This window comes from Lactuca virosa, chromosome 7 (assembly GCF_052849685.1).
Source record: "Lactuca virosa cultivar CGN04683 chromosome 7, Lactuca_virosa_CGN04683_v6, whole genome shotgun sequence".
NCBI lineage: Eukaryota > Viridiplantae > Streptophyta > Magnoliopsida > Asterales > Asteraceae > Lactuca > Lactuca virosa.
Window position 1 is genome coordinate 47052984 of NC_136432.1, and position 12456 is coordinate 47065439.

General features: G+C 33.2%; 1 long non-coding RNA gene across 2 annotated transcripts; it reads left to right on the forward strand.

Moving 5' to 3' along the window:
• The first annotated feature begins 8734 nt into the window (after positions 1-8734).
• Positions 8735-11568, forward strand: LOC145126196 (uncharacterized). 2 transcript variants are annotated; one of them, XR_013716367.1, is made up of 5 exons: positions 8735-9403; positions 9488-9833; positions 10486-10567; positions 10647-10695; positions 11379-11568. It is a non-coding gene; the product is annotated as an uncharacterized LOC145126196 (long non-coding RNA). The 2 variants fall into 2 exon arrangements; XR_013716366.1 differs by having other exon boundaries at positions 8736-9403; positions 10496-10567.
• The last annotated feature ends 888 nt before the right edge of the window (positions 11569-12456 follow it).

Below are 12456 nucleotides of genomic sequence, written 5' to 3' on the forward strand. Positions count from 1 at the left end.
AGGGTAAAAGCGATATCAGGGCCCCTCGATGATTTGATTTGACTTATGTGCCGGGACTGGTCAGGACTAAATTGATGTGTTCAATTAAGTTCTATGTCAAATGAATATGAGATCGAGAAACAAACTGATGGACAATAAGTATGACTATGTTCCATGTGATTGTCAACATGATATCTAGAACAGAGGATCATCCGATCCCTTATCTAAAGGACAGGTTACTGATAGGATCAGAGTTAGACAACGTCTTTGAGAGCTACGATTGCTAATCGGATTCTACTTGCATTTATGGTTACTAGACTTATCCAAGTGGGAGACTGTTGGATTAGTGTCTAAGCCCGTAACCATATTTGGTAAGTACTTGACCCGGTTGTGCATGGTCCTTTTGGGTTGCCTTCACCAAAGCAACTTGATTGGAGAAATAATAGAGAAAGAGGTTGTTATGGTTTATTAATATATTATAAGAATAATATATTAAAAGAGTAATCATATTTGTTTAGTTAATATTGTTCAAGAATTAATTAAGAATTAATTTTGTGATCAAAAGAAATTAACTAAACTAGGGGGACTGAAATGCAATTATGTGATAGTTGGAAAGTAGGGCAAAGGATGCCCTAGGGATAGGGTGGACGAATTTAAGGGAATAAGGCCCTAGAATTCGTCCAAGGATAGGGCTTATAGAATTATCCTTGGGCTGCTTGGTGGCTAAGCAACCAGATAAGGATAAGGACTGAAACCCTAATCCCTACAGCTATAAAAAGACCCCCTGGCTTAGGAAAATCGGCCACTTGATCATTAGAAGTCCTAGAGCCGATTTTCTACCTCTCCCCCCTCTCTCTCTTACCTCTCCATTGCTCTTGGTGTTTGTTAGCCAGTAGAGGTACTAAAATTGTGGTACTTGCTTTCAAGACAAAAAGATTGAAGATTTGAGTTGTTATTACAATATAACAACAAGAGGTATGTAAACCTTTCTCCTTTGTAAATTTTGAAATTACTAGGAGCATGCTAGGGTTCTTCATGTGTTCATAATGTTGTATATCTAATAGCAAAACATAGATCCAATTTTAGGGTTGCATGCACACATAGGATTGTTTGTATAAAACCCATCAAATACTTCCTTCATGTTTATATATCTCTAGTCATGAATATTGATATGTGAATGTTATTTTTGTTGGTTAAATTCTTGGCTAAGTAATGGGTCTTCAATTTGACAAGCAACAATTAGTTTAAATGTTTGTTTTCATTTCATTGAGAATAAGAAAATATTTTCTCCATAGTGGTAATGAAAGCAATGGATTACTCTTTGGATTTGGTGACTCTTAAATCCTAATGCTAATTGGTTTTCACAAAATTACATGCTTCATTAGTTTTGTGACTTTGATTTAGGAAATGTGCTTTGAGCTTCTCTTGCCATTGTATTAACAAAGAAGAGTCTAGGTAATTACATGCTTCTTGAATTACTATAGCTAAATTAGAAATTCACTACAAGTATTGCACCTTGAGTTCTAATGATTTATTAACCAAATGTTCAAGTGATGAAATTTCAATGTCAACTATCTTTTTCTCATTGATTTGAATCAAACTCTTTACTTGTTTTCTTGGAATTTCTATATTCTAGCATAATTTTATTTTTATTAAAACAACCAAAAACATTTAAACCCCTATTTTTTACTTTTGTTTTTGTTTCATAAGTGCTTGAACAAGAGGCTTTCATAGAGTCATAAAAGGAACCAATCTCAGTGAATACGATCCCCTTGCCATTATATGCTATTTTTGTGTACAGTATTAAGGGTATTTATTTTGTTGGCCTCGAAAACCACCAAATTTTGGCGCCGTTGCCGGTGATTGGTTTATTTTTAATTAGTTTGTTTCTCTATGCCTAGATCTCATCATGCATGTACTGTAATTTACAATTCCGATTTTGAAAAAAAAGTGTGGCTCGGAAATGAACACTCCTTGCATTGAAGACCAACTTTTTGATCTAGCTGAGTTAGTTATGATGATTGGAAGTGACCAAAGTGTGCAACCTACACCTCTTCCTTGCGATTTTTGTGCCCAAAATGGACATCATTCCGACATGTGTCCATATGTAACACTGTATTTCTAGGTTTTCCCTTTAAGCCCTTATTATATAAAAATCTTTGCAAGATTGGTCGGAGCCGAGTACGCTGAGCGTAATGGTTCTCAAGATGGTCGTGGAGGCGCCCACGTACACTGCGCGTATGTGGGAATATGCAGGGTGTACGCTTGGCAGGGACAAACCCTAATTTTTAGAGTTTGTGCCCTATTTAAACACCTTAAGTTGCCTTTGAGGTTTCTTATGACTAACCTCCATCTCTCAAAACCCTAAGAACGAAACCCTAGTCCTCATTTGAGTGTTTGTGAGCCTTTGTTGTGATTTTGAGGTGTTTTTGGATCATTTGAAGGAGGTGAAGCTTGGTGGTGAAGCTTTGGTGGACTTGGAGCTTGAAGATCCATAATCTTCATCAACTTTACAAGCTATTTGAGGTATAAAGATCCTAAATTGATGGTTCCTTATGATAGATCTAGCCATGCTTGAGAGTATGAGCTACTCCAGAAGCTAGGGATGGTAGATCTTGGCATTTTTGAGGTCCCTTGTTCATAAAAATGCAATCTTGATGAGTCATCTTGGCCCATGCATGAGTTAGAGTTACTTGATGGGTTTGAGCATAACAAACAAAAACCTATGTGTGCATGCAACCTTAATTTTCCTGATCTATGTTTTCTCTGATTGAACATACAACATTTGATCAATTGGGAAACCTAGGAAACCTATGTTATTTTCGAAATTTAGATCTAGGGTTAGAAAACATACCTTTGATTTTTATGTAGTAATAACAATGAAATTCTAGTCTTCTTGAAACCTTGAGAGCATGCATCACAAGTGTCACGCCTCTAATGGTTCACACCCAAACTAAGCAAGAGGATGAGAGAGGAGAGAGGAGAGGAGTGTTAGGATTTTCGACTATTCCTCTAAGGAATCAAGTGGCTGAAAATGTGAAGGGGTAATGCCATTTATATAGTGAGGTAGCTTAGAGCCAAAGCTAGGGTTTTAGGAGGAAACCCTAATTCCCTTAGCTTAGGGACCAAGCAGCCCAAGAATCCCCATCCAAGAACCCTTGGACGAAAATTATAGGGCCTTCCTAGAGATTTTCGTCCAAACTCCTCCACAGTCCAGGCTGCCACCGACTGATCATTAAACGAAACATGACCGTACACAACCAGAAAACAAGATAGACAGTTGAACGCTTGCTCCAACTTGAAAACACAACATTTCATACTCCCCAGGAGAAAACACAACACTCCTCAGGCCGAATGTGTTACTTCTTTAACATAACCTTAACCAAAGGGTGAAGTACCAGCGGATCAAATGAAATGACGAACCTCAACCGCTAATAGAAACACTCTCCTAACAACCAAAACAATCTCCCACGCAGTAAATGAAGTCAAACAGATCCCACCAATGCGTACATAGACCAATAAAACTTCTAAATTCGGAGAAGAATTCCAAAATTTTCCAGAATTGTTGCTAGCACCTTGCCACGTTGTGGTTTCTGCATCTGGACAACTTAATGGATTGAGTCCTTAATCCGTTAATCCTTTGATTCATACGTTCTAGTAAGCTTCTTGGGACCCTAAAGATACATAAAATCCGAACTTTGTGGACATGCATGCCCTATGCATGTCCTCCAATCAAAGTAGGTCAAAAGATGGAAAAATGACCAAAACCACATGCATGACTTACAAATCTCATCTAACATCTAGATACAAAAGGTATTATGCTCAAGGGACCTTGGTGAGTTATAAAGTTGCAAAATTTATCTCATTCAACCATTCAAATCTCAAATATGAATCAAAACACGCAAATAATCCTAGATCTATAAGAAAGGAACCAAAAAGATCAAGTCTTGATGACTTACAAAGGTCCAGAAGATGCTAACAACGGTGGATATGAGTTTCTTGATGATTTCTAGCACTAGAGCTTCTTTTTCTTTTTTCAAAGATCACAAAAACACACAAAATGAGTTCAAAAGCTTGAAGGGGGGCTAGAGTTTAGACAAGAACACTTTAGAGGTGATGGAGGTTGCTAAATGAGGCAACCCTAAGATTTAGTGCATTTAAATAGGGCACCAATCCCAAATTCTAGGGTTTTGAACCCCAACCGCCACCACGTCGTGGCCAAGAACTTGCCACATCGTGGTGCATCACGAATGCGCGTTTTCTGAACGAAGCTGCCACGTCGTGGTCACTCAATCACCACATCGTGGCCAAGCCAAAACCCCAAAAACTTAGATCGGAAGAATCATACCTGGGAACGGGTGTTATAGTTTTCCTTTGCCCTTATTTCTTACTGAAATCAAACGTTGCAAAAATGTACTTATTTCAATAAGCCTTTCTTTGGAATGATTTATTAATCACACGGAACCCAGGAATTGTCACATGCTTACGGCCACATATGTGTTTATTCGATCAAATATTAACCTACTTTTGGGTAGGTTAATACTTACATTAATAAACACTTAAACTATAACATTTAAGTTCTTCATAAAATATTTTTCACAAAATAGATCAGTTGGTGATATAATATGTCAATCAATTTACCAAAAAAAATAAATACCATCATAACTAAAATTATTGACAACCTAATATTTATAAATTTGTAATTGACACAATAATAAGGAAAATTTCAAAATCTTTGAACATAACTATACACACTAAAACATATCCCGAAATTACAGAAACCATGTGTAATATGGATAAAAGTAAATAAGGTGGTCATATATTTAATAAACATTATCGTTTAAGGGCCATAGATCTTTGCTGGTAAAAAAATGTAGGAAGACAACAATTTTACTACATGGAATAGTCTAATCGACTTGAAAAAATAATAACTAAATAAACAAATTAACATTTTCATTAGGTCAGACATGTGAGGTTCATTTGAGTTTTTATCACAACACTCTATGTAAACATAATGTAAATTGATTCTTGTTGTCAATATATGATAGCTTCATTTTATTTACTTCTTTTTATAGTTTATTTTAGCATATTTCATTCACAATTTAGATAATTTCCATGCATATTTTCCTTTTTGTTATTTTATGACCACTTTCGGGTTCTTTCGAGTTTTGTGAGCTTAATTACAGATTTTAAGGAGACTAGCGGAGCGGGATCTTTTGGAAAGCAATTGGACTTGGAGGACAACGAGGATTTTAGGCTTGATGGCTATAGAGGTGATGCATGGAGTGGGATTGTCAATTATTTGAAGGGTTGGAAGAATTAAACTTTAAATTTGAAAGCCACGGGAGAATTCTTGAGTGTGCAAGATCGATGTTTAGGAATTTGCGGAAGTTTTGAGTGATGTGGAGAGACAAATTGGGCTCAAATTGAAGAAATATTGAAGAGAATTGGGTTAGAAGCAGATTGGATTCGAACTGGGCCAATGGATTAGCTGTGGGGGCCCAAGACTTGAAGAAGCCCAAAAATTTCCGTCGAAGTCACGCGGCCCGCGTAAGATTCCCCGCGGCCCGCGTGGATTCCTGACAAGGGCAATTTCGGGATTTTACTTAGAGCTCTATATTGGGAAGGTTGGTGTGCCTCTTTAGCATCATCTTGGAGGTCCGATTTTGATACTTTCTCTCTGGAGTTTGGAGCATTTTTGAAGGCCAAGAACCCTCAAGAACTTCACCATTTCATCTCTTAATTCTTGCTAAATGTTTGGTACAATCTTAACTAACTTTGTTTCCTTGAGTTTAGTCATGCTTGGTTAAACTAATCTTGGTTGACTTTTGTTGAATCCTTTGAACTTTTGTTGAATATTGAAGAATCCATGAATTTGTGTTTGAATCTTTATGAAAATGTTTTGTGTTTTAACATCTTATCATTACTTGCATGTTTTTATTCATGAGTTTAAATGTGTTTGTGGTGATTAGTTGGCTAATTTCTTGATTAAGTAAAGGATCTTCAAATTAGCAAGCAACAAGTGATTCTTGTGTTAGTTTTACTTCACACAATCATAAAAACATTTTCTCCAACATGGTGGTGAAAACATTTGACCCCTCTTGGATTTGGTGACTTTTTTGGTTCTTAATGCTAGTTGACTTTCACTAATTACATGCTTAATGGAATTAGTGACTTTAACTAAGGAAATTGTTATGAGCTTCTCTAACCATTTCAACAATTAAGAAAAGTCTAGGTAATCTCAAGCTCCTTGGATTACTATAGCCAAATTAAGGGTTTAAAACAAGTATTGCACCATTTGATTCTAATGATATGTTCATCAAAAGTCAAAGTGAGGAACCTTAAGTCAACCATCCTTCTCTTATTGATTTTACATCAAACTCTTATTTTTGTTGAAATTGTCTATTTAAATCTTAGTTAATTCTAGTTTGTTTCAAGTATTTCAAAACACCAAAACCCCCAGTTTTAATTTATTGTCATTTTCCAAGTATTTTTACAAAGAGATTTTTCATAGAGTTATTAAATTGAACCAATCCCCGTGGATTCGATCCCTTTACCACTATACACTATTTTAGTGTGTAATAATTAGGGTTATTAATTTTGTTGGCCTCGACAACCACCAATATACAAACCGTAAAATATTAAACATGCAACCTTAGATATAAAAATATCTAAATCAAAGATCATAATTATAAGTTAAACCTCAAAAATTCAACATATAATATCAACCTAGGCAAAAGTGTGGTTATACTTTGATACAATATTATTTGTCCTTTATTAAGAGTTAAACACGCAAATCTCTATCTATTAAATGTTAATAAAATTTGATAGGTGACATTGTGTAGTCGCTATCTCAATTAGGAAAAAACATGTCGATAAACTCTTAACAAATAAAAGTTCCGTCTGTCTGTAATAAGAAACTTTGATACAATGATTAATTTCTTTTAATTTCCAATGAAATGTCAAAGAAATATTAAAAAAAAATTGAAGATTTGACAACTCAGTGAAAAGGAAAAAAAAGGGTTGACAACTCATACAAAAACACGCTAACATTGACTTTGGGTACCATAGGCGGACCCCACACGTAGCACGTGTCACTCTTCAAATTTTCTCGTCGAATGTAAATTTAGTGTAAATCCGTCCGAATCTGTCATAGTCGTCACAGAGTCCGATAAATGTAAATTTAGTGTAAATATGTCGGTGACCCTTTAGTAACTGATTTTGTGATGGAAACTGGCATAAAAATGAGTTTTTTTCTAGTGGTTTAACACCTAAAAAATTGTATAATACTTGATTTTTTTCGTACGAAGTGTTAATCAATGTCAACATGCTTTGTCCGCTTATGGGAGATGGGAATTTGACTAGGAAATATGGCAATGTGATAACCATAAAGAAGTGTAGGACGACCTGGTTGCAAGATATGGTAGTAAGTGATCACTTTGGTCTTTTTGTAAACATCATAATTAAATATAACAAACTCCATTTGGATTTTGGTAGGAATGTGTAGTTTCTTCTATAAATTTGGATTGGTCTAATTACATTCCTAAGTTTGATGTAATTGGCATTCCTTACATATTGGTCCAGAAAAATGTTGTTTTTATTAGTCATTTTGTAAAATGTGTAAATAAATCTAAGAAAACCCAAGTTGCATGAATCCAAAAGCTGAGGTTAGATAGAAGGGTCTAGTTTATCACATAATGTCTCCATGGAATGATTCTCATCCCTTCTAGGGTGGTTATGACAACTTTTACCGATTGGTCTAGAAAATGGGGCAATTATATGGTCAGGTGAAATCATTAGAATTTTGTAGAAAAATAATTAGTGCATGTGTTTTAATTGTTCTTCTGGCAAAGAGAATGATGTGGCTTGACTGTACACGCATTTGGAGATTATTATGTTTTGACTTCTACAAACTCTGATTCATGTTTTTGACTTTTCTTTGACGAATGAAACAATTTGATACTTGCATTTTATTATGAAATGGTTTTGGGTCGTTTACTTAAAAAAATTGGTTTAAAAAATTGGATGTTATAGTGTGGTGTTCACCACATAACCGCGGTCACATGCCACCACCATGCAGTGTGCGGGTGGGTACAACTACCGAGCTTGTAATGTGTGATTCTGCCCACAACCATTTCTATGTCATCTTTCACTCACAACTGACGCCAAAGCAAGCAAAAATTAGATGGAGTTCATTTCATAGAAGAACATGGAAAAGAGTTGAAAACAAAGAACAATTAAATGTTTGAAAAAGAGTATTTGTTTTTTTGAGTTTATTAAACTTAATATAGACTCAATAAATCTTATTGTTCACTGAAATTTATGGTTTTTGTCTTTAAAATTAACAATACTTCAAAGTCAATGGCCAAAGTTGAAATTTTGGTAAACATATTTGGTATGTGCTTTATAATTAGACGTGCTCATCTTAATTAGATTGTATTATGTTTCTTTTCTTTTGGCTCGTGCACACACAAACAACGTCGTAGTAAAAAATATTTTAACCCTAATCACCAAATCAATAGTCAATAGGTATATATATATATATATATATATATATATATATATATATATATATATATATATATATATATAGGAAGGATCATTTGAGAAGTCATATATTTCTGAGAACCTGAGAACCAAACGATGATTGTTAGATCAAAATAAACGATGGTTAGGATGCTTTATGACATTTTTGTAAATATATGGAAACATAAGGCACGGGGTATGTTTTTTGAAAAAGAATCAGAGCATTTTAGGAATGGAAAAAAGAATAAAATAATTCATACCCGGATTGAATCACGTCAGCCTCTACTATCTCTCTCGGTCTCTTCATCCCGCCTCCCTTTGATCTTCATTCCACCTCCCGCAATGAACACTTCAGCTCGTCGATGGCGAATCGAAGAAACAATACACCGACGGTGTACTACGGTTCGGCAGATCGATGAAATTCCTCACCGATGGGGATTTTATTAAAGAATCGCTACCTAGGGTTTGCGGAGGGTTGGAATCGTTTTCGATATCTAATTTTTTTATTCAATCGTATTGTCGATTTGCCGATCATAAATGCAATCGGAGATGAAGAAAAAGAAACTTGAATGGATTTGATGGTGTCCAGAGTACTGAAATATAAGAAACAATTAAAATTATTGTTTCTTATAACTCAAATTCCTTAAACTTCCAGATCTTGTCGCCATGGGGATCGATGCTCAAGTCTCCATACTAAACCCAACATCAGCCCTACCTATTGCTTTCCAACATGTATCAACGTCCTGATATGATGACTCCATGTGTTGGTCCTCATGCCAGGCCTTTGATCCTAGCAAAATTCAGGATCACTTCGAGGTTTTCATGATGATTCATGGTTGTTGTCAACGCCTAATGGATCTTCAAATAACCAGCTTTCTCAAGGCAATTTTTGGGCCAAGTAAGTGTCTGATTATTTGATTTGTAAATATATAAATATATTTATATATTTATATAATGTTGTGTGAATTTAATAATGTGACAGAAAAGAGAGAGCTGTTGTTGAAGGGAAAGGTGGAAGTGCAAGAGCTGTTGGTGGGTTATGCTCAACTCCAGATGTACAGTCACTTTGGTCATATGAATGAAGAGAAAAAAAAGAGTATGAGGGAGAGGAACAAAAATAGTTGTTGTTTCTTTCTGTTCACAAGAGGAAAATGAAAATCATGATTGATGAAAGCCTCTTTTGTCAGAAAGTTTAGAATACTGCTATTACTACTCTACTACTCTGGATACATTACATTGTATATTCTCTTTATTAGCCAGATTTAATTACATTCCTGCCCCTCATACAAATCAATACAAAATCCATCCATCTATCAACTCTCTTCCAGGTAAATTACACAGGGGATCTTGTTTATCTATATGTAATGGTGTAAATTACACAGGGGATCATGGTTCAAGATGAAATTTTGTGTTTAGGGTTTGTATGTATGTTATTGTTAGAACTTAGAAATAAAAAAGGACAAAAAGTAGCCACTTTCTTTGAAGCTCTTTTACAAAAATAGTTATCTGTTTTGATTTTTTTTCACAAATAACCACCAATTTTGCAAATGGGAGCTGCGACTATTTGCTGTGAAATTGTGTCTCCCATTTAAGGCATTTTTAGACTTTTTCTTTGTTTTTACACCAAGTTTTTGTTTTTAGAAATCTCTGTCAACCTAAAACCATAGGGTTGAATGGAATTGTTTAATGAGATGGAATGCTGAGTTTATGAAATTAGTTAGCATAACCCCGTTTCGTTGATTAAGAATGAAATTACAAAATTTTGCTAAAAACCACTTAAAAAGAGCTACAAGACGTTCAACTTCCCTCTCTAGCCCAAACATGTATTAGCTAATGAATTCTGTAGGATGCACATGCTTTTGTGTCAAATGGTAATATGTTGCTATTTCCCACTGTTTGATAACTTTGGTTCCTGATATAGTCTCCTTTTGACTTTTGTTGTTGTTGTAATGTTGTTATTTGAATCCTTATCCATATCAGTTGTTTGAAGGTTATTCTTGATATTCTGGAAATGCTAAAAAAGCCTGATGTCAATGCAATGCTTCATCAATTTGGATTCCAGGTGTGTAGTCTCAATTAATTTCAGATTTCTTAGTTTTTTTTAATAATTTTTTACAGACAAGTTTTATGTTCTTCTACAGCTGCATTATGAATTGTATTTTAATCCCTTCACATTAATTTGGATTCTAGGTATGTAGTCTCAACTATTATCTTTTTTGTCGTATATAATTTTCATTGTATTAATTTGGATGTGATTCATATATTTACATGTAAATCACATGTGATTCACATATTAATCACATGTAAATCACAAGTGAATTACATATGAATTACGTATATATGCACACATTCATATGTTAATCACATGAAAATCACATGTGATTCACATATTAATTACATTTGATTCACCTGCAAATCACATTTGATTCACATGTAAATCACATGTGATTCACATGTAAATCACGAGTGAAACACATATGAATTACATGTGATTCACATGTAAATCACATGTAATTCACATATATATCACATGTAAATCATATATGAATTACATGTGATTCACATGTAAATTACAAGTGAATCACATATGTATTACATATGATTCACATGTAAATCACAAGTGAATCACATATGAATTACGTCTATATGCATACATGCATTTTATGTGAGTGTTCTTTGTTAATTACTTTCTAAAATTTTCTTGTGAATTTCACATTTGAATCTTAAAAGATACAATCACATGTGAATATCACATTATATAATCACATGTGAATCTTACATGATATAATCTCATGTGAATCTTACATGATATATACATGTGCATTTTTGTGAGTGTTCTTGCATTAATCATTTTTTTTTTAATTTTCTTGTAGATTTTGAAGAATTTGTGGAAAATATTGAAGAGGTGAAAAGTGATAAATTGAAGAAAATATAAAAATTGTGATATGAAGAAATGATCACATTGTGAATCGCTGTAGTTTTTTTATATTTTATTTTGTATCGAATAAAATACTTGTAGTATTATGTTTATAGATTGATTAATAAAAATGAGATTTTTTATAATTTACTTACGAATATTATAGTATAAGAAATATTCATATATGCATTTGAAAAAATATGCATATATGCATCTAAAACATTGATTTTTTTTTGTTAAAAAAATGAAAGTTTTTTTTTTTAAAATATTCTAGTTTTTTTTTTTAATTTACAGATTTTTAAAAATTTACTTTTTAAAAAAAATACAGTTTTTTTTAAGAAAATTGCAGTTTGTTTTTAAAAAAAATTATAGTTTTTTTTTTTGAAAAAAGTGCAGATTTTTGGAAAAAATACAGTTTTTTTTAAATAAAATTGCAGTTTTTGTTTGAAAAAATTCATTTTTTTTAAAAAATTCATGTTTTCTGAAAAAATTAAAAAATCTCCATTTAAAAAAAAAACAATTTTTTTTTTAAATTTGAAATTTGATTTATTATGTTAATTTTTTAGAACTTTTTATTAATCTTTCTAATAACAAAAATAATTAAACATGAAATAAGATTGGTAAGATGACGATCATGCCTTTAATGAGTTAATTTTGATCTAACGCTCCACCTTTAGTTCTCAGGTTTTCGGGAAATTATGAGTTCTCAACCGATCTCCACCATATATATATATATATATATATATATATATATATATATATATATATATATATATATATATATATATATATATGAGGGAGGATCATTTGAGAACCTATAGTTTCCCGATAACCTGAGAATTAATTTTAGACCTTTAGATCAAAAAAATAGAGGACTTAGATTTCTTATGGCAGTTCTGTAAATAAGTGGTAAAAAAGAGACGCGAGGGTATGTAGATTTTTGGATCCAAGGGTGTTATTGGCATTAAAATATGTCGAATCTATTCATTTCTCCAAAACCAATTTCGCAATTGCATATCACCGATAATTACTCA